This window comes from Sinocyclocheilus anshuiensis, unplaced genomic scaffold (genome assembly GCF_001515605.1).
Source record: "Sinocyclocheilus anshuiensis isolate Anshui unplaced genomic scaffold, SAMN03320099.WGS_v1.1 scaffold94, whole genome shotgun sequence".
In the NCBI taxonomy this organism is placed as follows: Eukaryota; Metazoa; Chordata; class Actinopteri; order Cypriniformes; family Cyprinidae; genus Sinocyclocheilus; species Sinocyclocheilus anshuiensis.
The window spans coordinates 410,958-420,572 of record NW_015546049.1 but is presented as its reverse complement, the minus strand read 5'-3'; the positions used below and the strand labels follow the sequence as shown (position 1 = coordinate 420,572).

Sequence of the window (9,615 nt, the reverse complement as noted above, 5' to 3'; positions counted from 1 at the left end):
CTTGCTTTCTAATCTTTCTAATCTGTTTTCTTTTCATTTATTATACAATTAACAAAAGCAAAAAGACCTCTAACACTAGCTTGCATTCTTTTTCTATTCTATTTCTTTTTATTTATTATATTATTTAAAAAACCCTTGCTACGTGTACTGCGTTAAGCTAACTGAGACTTGTTATAGCACTTGTATGTCATTCTTTTGTTGATTTTGATTGCTTCCATTGTCCTCATTTGTAAGTCGCTTTGGATAAAAGCGTCTGCTAAATGACTAAATGTAAATGTAATAATGTATTTATTATAAAAATGCCTTTCATGACTTTTCCAGGTCTAGAGATCACTAGGCTTCAATCTGTTATGCTTCCTCAAGGTGTTTTCAAGTGAATGAGTTCATTCATTGAATGAATGAATGATGAATTGTCTAATTAATATTTAAAACAAATCTTGAGCTTTGTTTATTTTAATGCTTGTTTTGTCTTATTTTAAATCCCTTTTAGTCATCTTGAGACCTTCTTGGAAGTTTGCTGAAAAATCTGAATTTCAATGTTTTTTTGTGGTTTCGTGGTGAAAACTGCAATAAGAGTGGGCCTCAAAAGACCATACGATCAGTTCTTGGTCAAGATGAAAACCTGGACAACAACCCACTCCAAGACATTTCTCACATTCCCTTTAGCGGTAAGGATTTGTGTGTAATAAGAATGTATTGTTTTGTTTGTTTATTTGGTCTGTTTTTGCCATTGCCTTGTCACTAGATATGTGTGAGTGTGCTTTCACTCAAGCTGTCTGACAGGGGCACTGGGTGCTTGAGAGGACTTATGTCCCTTCTCTGGACTTCTGACAGCTGGATTGGCTTGTTTTCCCTCTCTCTCCCTGGAGGCTTCGCTGTCAGCTCTATACTCAGGCAGATTGTGAAGAGAGAGATTAATGGACAATGAGGATGGTGGAAAGGGAGAGACATTGAGAGAAAGAGAAGAGAAAAAAGGACGAGAGGAGGCCAAATGCCATCTGCTCATTTCATTTTAATGGACAGAGCAAACAGCAGGAGACTGCTGCCGACAAATCTGGATTTTCTTTATTACATGAACACACGCTCTAATTTGTTGAGGTTGACAAAGACAGAAACATGGCTACTTTTTCTTCTATTCAGGCTTTACCCTCCATTCTTCAGTTCGTTTTTTATAGAACAAGTGAGATTTGGTCATTATCTGTCTGGCTTTCAGGCAAAATGTTAGTTGGTTTCTATTTAGTTTCCATGCATGTTACATGAGCAGACTATTCAAAAAGTTATTTAATAAAAATATACAATGAGTACATCAAAAAAATATGACTACTAGTTTCATATTCAGTGAATCTGAATTTGACATAGGATGTTACGTATATACAATTTGCTACTTCTAGTAAAAGATTAGGGCTGTTTCTCCTCTTTATGACTCGCACATAATGTCCTTTCATGAATCTGTTGGCCCTCACCACCGGCTGTGAAAGCCATACTTCCTGTTTAAATTTCATATTGTAAAGCCTATGAATACAGCCATGGAAAAGTCTAAATAGTTCTATTTAGCATTAGCAGCTAATCGCTAAATTAGAGAGGGGAAAAAGGGAAGAAAAAAAAACAAGACATAAGAATTAATTCAAAAGGCCTATTGTTTAGCTTTCCATTATCACACATTTTAATACTAAAATGATACACGAGTGAACAGAATAAAACAAGGTGTTGGCTGATGAATTCAAGACTGATCTGGAATCCATTTTCCATTTCTTCCACTCACATGTGAGATTTAACTGCTCTGAGATTATGATCAAAGAGCAGTTTGTACTTCTACAAAGTCCTTGCATGACACACCCATGCAATTCAGGCTGGTCATAAAAATTAATTAGACTTACCTACTTTAATTTGAGGCATCAGCGATTGGTTTCCCATCATCTCATTGCGGGTTATATCCTATCTAATGATACAGTCCTGTAATGGATACTGACATGATTAAAATGATGCTAAAGCAGTAACAGGGAAAGAATGTATGTTGTAATGTTAATGTTTTATTTGTTGCCTGTTGTTAATTCTAGCCAAATTAGCAAAGACCTTTTGACTTTAGTTAGCACCTTCATTTATTCATGTAATGTTTAATATCAATCGTTCAGCTTACGAAACAAATTTCTAAAGAAGAAGCCCTGTTGAACAAAAAAAACAGCATATGCTGGTTATGTATGTTTTGTTATGTTAAACAGCATATGCTGGTTTTTTCAACAGGGAGAAGAAAACATGCATTTTGAAGTGCGATATTTAGTACTTTACACAATACATTTTAAAGTCGTTTCGTCTTTGTTTTCTTTCACTTTAAAATCAATATTGCGTGTCTAACCTGACCACGGTCTGTGGCACTTTTATGTTACTTGTTAGCTCAAAATGGGCATGCTTGCTGATACAGATTAGCTATTTCTTACACCTTTCAGACAACTGAAGCACCCCAGGAACCTCCATTGCTTGGAGATAGTTGGGACACAGAAGCTGGATGTCTTCTATAATCTTTATTAGTCATGACTGCTGTGTCTTATTTCATAATTATCTTATGAAAACCAGCAACTCCCCATAAGCATTGCCACTGCCAGCCTGTGCAACACGTCTAAAACACCCAACAGATGGTCATTACACAAACAAGCTAATTTATCTCAAAGCCAGCAGTGGGGAACAAAGAAAAGTATTTGACTTAATGTAGCAGCTTGACGTTGACTTGCAGCTGAGCTTTCAAACCGGCTCAAATGAAAGATGTCTTGTTTTCATTAATTCTCCAGCAGAGAAAGCTCTTGTTTGTGAAATTGAAGTCAGACGATAGCACTGATCATTTATCAAAAGCCAAACGGCCTGTTTCATGATTGGAAACTATTTAAAGCCATATTGGCTCCATTTCTTGCATAATGGCATAGCTACCTCTTCCACATTCATTTAGCTAATCAGTTCAAAGTTAGGCTAGAATTGTATGTGCGCGTAGGCTACTTTATGGACAGACAATTCATGGTAAGTGATAGACAACCTCAAATTTTATGAATCTTGGTTTGGTAAAACAAACAAACAAACTTGACTCTATTAACACGATAGGCCTACCTGTTGTTCGGGGTTTTGGTAATCGTTACTCGGGCCAGTCAATCAAACCAGTTGTCTGTGCTGCCACCGTGAGGTCATAAAACCACAGTGCAGTAGAATAGAATCTGTTCAAAGAATAGAACTTTGTCTCCATTGGACCAATAACATATTTCCAGTGTTTGTAGAACAAATGTCGATAGGTTCGTTTCAGTTTTTTTTTTCCCCCGAGAGAGAGAGAGAGGACACTTGTATCACAGTGTTCCACTTATTTACATTTCATCTCATTAAATAATTCGCATCTGAAAGTGAAAATAAATAAATATGAATCATCATCATCATCATCATCATCATCATCATCATATCAGTTTTTAAAAAAGCTCCGTATGATGCACCTAAATAAAATTCTCAACCAGAAAATGTTTATTTATTTATTTATTTATTTTGCACAATTTGTCACAAACTTTGGTAATTTTTTTCCCATATTTATCTTTTTCAAAGTAAAGTTTGTTGAGGAATCTAATAATGTCAAGTACAAAAGATCTTTGTTGTTAAACATACGCTTGGACATTTAATAAAAAATGTTTTCGAATTTATAATAATAAAAACAGTAATATATTGTGCCATCTCCCATTACCACCCCATCCACATTTTAAGAATTTTGATTAAAAACGTAAACAAAATAGGCCGTTTAGAAAAAAAAATTAAAAAAGAAGAAAATAACAAATATAGTTAGAACAAATAGGCTAAACACAGGCTAAAAACAATGCTTTATTTACAACAACAAAAATTTATCTTAGCAAGAGGTGTTTTAGGATGTTAAAGTATGTTCTCTTATATTACAACAGAAACTATTAGAATTAATGCCATAGTGAGGGGTTACAAACATAACGGTAATCTAGATTTCCACTTTTTCAAAAACAAAGTTCTAGGATAAGCAGCTATGCTTATAATAAGACCATTGTAATCAACGATAAAACCATGGATGATTATGAACATGGTTAAAAACATAGATACTAGCTTCATTTCCATGGTTGAAAATGACAATAAAATAAATGTCATAACAAATTTTGTTATGAAAAACAGTTGGCTAAAATTATGGAAGCCCATTTCTGCCAAATGAGAAAAAAAAAATCATGCTTTGGTAAATCCTAATTATGACATAAAAAGTTGAATCTTTGACATACTAAATCATATTTATGAGATTAAATGAGATGTGGTCAAAAACAGTTTCAAACCTTCACCTGTAGTAAAGTTACTATCTTACGGCCTCTAGTGGCTCATTACTGTAAAAGAAAACGCTAATTTCGTAAGAGTGACGCGGATGAAGTTTGTCCCCTGCGAGGCGCCATTCACAATACCCTTTCCCCTTTCCCTCTGTCCTAGCGAGATTTCCCTCTAACTGTTGCTGTTTTTAAGTTTTAAGTCCAGTGCCTTTGATTCGTCATCTTTTTAGGCGTCTTAGTTATATTCTGCGAGTAAGTGGCATGATGTTCACGTCCACCGGTTCGAGGGGATTGTGTAAGTACAGCTTAACATCATCATGTCATGTAGATCAAACCCTGCTGTCATTCATTCAGATTAAAGCGTAGTCATCACGACCTTCATCTGATTATTATCGCTCTTCACACATCATCTTCGACTTCAAAACCTTTTGCTTTGGCTCATGATGTAAGACAGGAAGTGCTTAGGTTTTTATAGGGAAATGCGACATAACACACCGCTGGACAGATAGAGACCGCATAAACTTTTCTTGAAAGCACCATAATTAACACCTTCCTGATAAAGACCTCCCAAGAGCTACAGTTCACCACTGACTGATTATTATTAATGTAATAATGACAATTCATTTACTTTCAAGCCTGTATGACTTTATTTCTTCTGTGGAATACTATTTTTTATTTTAACTTGGTTTACATTTTTAAATGACAGTTGCTCTATGACAGGGGTCTCAAACTGCCGGCCCGCGGGCCATTTACGGCCCCCCCTCCCCCTCCACCCGGCCCGCAACTGATGTCAAAAATGCGCGCTCAAAGACAGTTGGACATAGTGGTGTATTAGAGGTAAAATATGATATAAATACTGTTCGGTTTCTGGCGCAAACCGATTGTTTCGTGTCTTAGGACATCAACGTGTCGTCACGAGCCGCAGGGTTTAATTTGGATTTGTCTGTGCATGTTTTTTTTACTCTCATAGATTTTGTTACCATTGCCATGCATTATACGACTGATAGACTGCAACGGTTGGACTTAAAAATCATCATATGTGTTCTACTCAAGGAACAAAGTCACCTACATCTTGGATGCCCTGGGGGTAAGCAGATAAACATCTAATTTTCATGTTTGGGTGAACTATCCCTTTAAGGTCTTGTGAAGTGAAAAGTTGCATGTTTGTAAGAAACAAATCCAACTTTAAGATGTTTTTAACATCTTAAACATTATTATGGATTATGGACATTTGAAGTCAACATGTGTATTTGTATTTGTTTTCTTTTACAAAAACTCAAGAAATTAATTGATGTACTGAAGTCGTATGGATTACTTGTGCATTATTGTGATGTTTTTATCAGCTCTTTCGACTCTCATTCTTACAGCACCCATTCACCCATGGCCTGAGTGTGAGTACTTTTTCAGCAAATTTTCATTTTTGGGTGAACTTTTTAATTAAATTTAACTGTTCCTCTAATTTTTATTTATTATTTTTTTAAGAAATTGTAGGTACCGTGGTGACATAAACCAGTATGTCTGACTGAACTTAGTGTACTCATATAATCACGGACTAATAGGTCCCCCATTTGTAATATTAACTTTTATCCTCTGACATGACCGACGGTGGAAGTTATAATTTCCTTGGCAACACATTTAACAGTACAACTTCCATGCTGTGTCTTATAGATAAAGCACCCCTGTCCAAGAGCTTACTGCTGCTTCCTACAGTCCTCACTGTGCTGCTGACTGTGCTTCTGCCTCAGTACCAGGATCTGCTCATATACAACCTCCAGGCTGTCAGGCACGGCAAGCAGGTGAGATATTACACCAGTTCACCCGAAGAATTCAGTGCACAATATCAGATGTATGCATTTAACACTGTGTATTGATTTAGAATGTTTGCCTATTATTAAATAACTTTTATTGCTATAATTAGAAATAATAATAAAATATTCATAATGCATGTTTTCTTAGTTGTAGTATAATGATAATTGATTTATCAATTATGGCAAAAACTTGAAATCAAACGGTAAAAAATTGTTTCTGTATACTATATTGGTGATTAGATGGTTTAAAATGATCAGATTGGTGATAAAAGAGCATTATCAGTCATTCTCTAGCCCAAGCATCTGGAAAAATTTAACATATAATGGTGAAATTTGATCATTTTATAGGATTGTTATTTTTATAGGATTGTTATTTTTAACTAATAGCATTATTTGAAATATTTCTAAACACCATTATTCTGTGTGTGTTCCGTGGCTCTCTTGTAGTTCTGGAGGCTGGTGAGTGGACGGCTCATCTGCTTGGACCTGAAAGACACTTTCTGCAGTAGTTTGCTTATCTACAATTTTCGGAATTTTGAGAAAAGGTTTGGCAGCCACAAATTTGCTGTAAGTTTCAAGTGTGAATAGCAGCACGGTTGTGTGTCTTCCTGTTGTTGATTTTTTCCCACAATGTTTATTTTTTATATATATATTACATTGCAAAATGTATTCTAGACGAGTGACCTTTTCAATACACTGAGTTTATGAAGTACTGAAATAACATGCTTCTGCTTTGTTATACCATAGACCAGTGGTTCTCAAATCCAATTATCGCATTCCACCACTCTGCACATTTTGTGTGTATCTCTTATCACTTCAGATGTTTGTTCTATTCGACCGTAAATGCCCTGCGAAGTGGACATCACAGGATATTCCACCATGATTCCAGTTCGAAGGGAGCGTCTAAGTTCCATTTAAAGGGCATTGAAGCGCACGAGACGTGAATTTAAATTGTATTTATTTACAGAGGTGTATTATGTCACACTTCACACTTCTCTAGTAAGTTTCGTCTGTGTGTGAAGACGCTGCAGGAAGTGGCGTAGCGCAAATCCGTGAATGAATGTTCCCGAAGTGAAGTAAACTTCAACTGATTTCCCGTGCTCAGGGAGTAGGTAGCAGTGAACACTGTGTAGGGACCATGTCAATCGGAACACAGTTCATGCATGGAGCTCTCTTCTAACAAGCTGGTTTTCTGAATCAGGTGTGTTAATTAAATAAGAGAGCCGTGCAAAATATGCAGAGCGGTGGTATGCGAGGACTGGAATTGAGAACCATAGACAATGAAAATAAAATAATTGTAATAATTTTATCCTTAAATAATTTATGATTTCCACCCATTTACTAAAAAACATTCTCTACATAAAATTGAAGAGCATATAAATAAAAAAAGCTGTATATAATTTTCCAATATTCCAAAACCAATATAGTGCTGCAACCAGTTCCAACCAGTTTAAGATAAGGTGCATGAAGGTCACATGGAAACTTGGAACGCCTTAATCTTATCTGGCAATCAGTTGACTCATTTTTTTTTTTAAAGCTGTTTAAGGGGGTGAGGTGTTGCTCTCTAAGCCTAGTATTTATGATGTGTGTCCTGCTAAAATGTTATAAACAAAAATAATCTTTTTTTTTTTATTAAATCAAAAGCCCTTTCATATGTTACCAAACATTTCCTTCCATATGCCTGCCTACTATACATTCAAATGCTGATGATTTTTTTTTTTGTTAAAATCCCATGATGATATATGTATTTTATATATATATATATATATATATATCGAGGTCAAGGTTTTTTTTTAATTTATATAGCACCTTAAAACAGCATAATTGCTGACCGAGGTTATTCACAGAAACCAAAAAATGAAATGATATATGTATTTTATATATATATATATATATATATCGAGGTCAAGGTTTTTTTTTAATTTATATAGCACCTTAAAACAGCATAATTGCTGACCGAGGTTATTCACAGAAACCAAAAAATGAAGACAGTCATAAAGAAATACAGAGTTAAAATATATATCAAACAGCTTAAACCATAAAACCAAATAAGAATCAAGACTAGGAATTTAACATAGCTAAATTATAAGTAGGCCTGAAAAAAGAGATGTTTTCAAGGATGATTTGAATGCAGATAAAGAAGGGGATAATATAACAGATTGAGGATATATAAATCTAAAACATTGTCATATTTTTGATTATGATGTTTAGTCCTTCCTTTTTGGAGCATGGATTCTCTCTGCTTTTGTGGACTTGCTGCTGACAGAGGCTCTTCGCTTCATGTTTGAACTTAAAGTGGATGTTCTTCCAGCTGGACTGTGAGTTTCTATACCATTTTCACAGCAGTTCTTTACAAACCGTTAGGCCTAGATGTTTTCAACAGTTTTGCCACATGTATTTGCTGTATGCTGCAAGCACAGAATTTATTACTGTTAATTCCTGCAACACTTTATGTTTGTGAAAGTGCAGCTCTTGTGTTTCCTGTGGAACAAGCATCAACTTCCCTTTTTGACATTGTCTTTTAGATGAACTTTCTTCTCTCAATGTATTGTTGTGAAACTATTCTTTACTAACATTATAACAACATTTCACCAATATATGTAAGCAATCTGTGTTGAAATGGCAAGGTCTTATAAGAAGTAAAGTACCCTCTAATTTCAAGTTATTTCCTTTTAACTACTAGCTTTCAGACTCTTCTAAATGAGAGACTGGCATAGAGTGGTTTCCTTTTTTGATGAGAAAAATCTATTTGTCTTCTTAATAATCTTGCCCTTTATCTAAGATCTCATGCACCCGTCAATAAAAAAAAAATTGTGTTAAAACTTTGATAAAATCCACAAAGTACATGTTTTAAGTGTCGTCATCTCTTGACGTGACTTTTGATATCTTGGTTGGTTCATCCACACTCACTTTTTTTCCACAATCAAATCAGCTGTTTGATAGTTCAACTGCTTTATTTGCAATTTTCAAAACTTGAGGATGATTAATTTATTTATGTGTGAACCATTAACTGTTCTTCATTAAAGGGATAATCCACCCAAAAATGAAACCGTACTCAACCTTTATGACTTTCCATCTTCTGTGAAAAACAAAATAAGATGTTTTGAAGAATATTGGGAAACCAAATCACTTTGATGACTTTGACTAGGGATGCACCGAATGTTCGGCAACCGAAATTATTCGCGAATAAGCGAAAAGACCGAATAAATTTTACCGAACAATGATATGACGCGATCAAATAGCAACCAGCGCAGAGTGAGAGGCGCGCACTCTTTATTATGCAGCACACACGTCAGCAGTGTAGAAGCATTTAAACTGTCGGAGAAAGACGCAAAAATCATTACAAGCACCGACAGCGAGAGACTGTTTAGGACTGCATCGCATGTCTTCGATGAGAAGAGGAAGGGGTGATTGTTGCTGGTTACTGTATGATGATTTAAATCGCAAAATGTCCTTAAACAATTAGTAAATAAACTGCAAAACGTCATGTTTTCTAAAACACGCGCGCATTG

General features: G+C 35.2%; 1 pseudogene; it reads left to right on the top strand.

Annotated features, from left to right (window-relative positions):
• The first annotated feature begins 4,401 nt into the window (after positions 1-4,401).
• LOC107699094 (ubiquitin-associated domain-containing protein 2-like) overlaps positions 4,402-9,615 on the top strand; it is a 28,260-nt pseudogene continuing 23,046 nt past the window's right edge.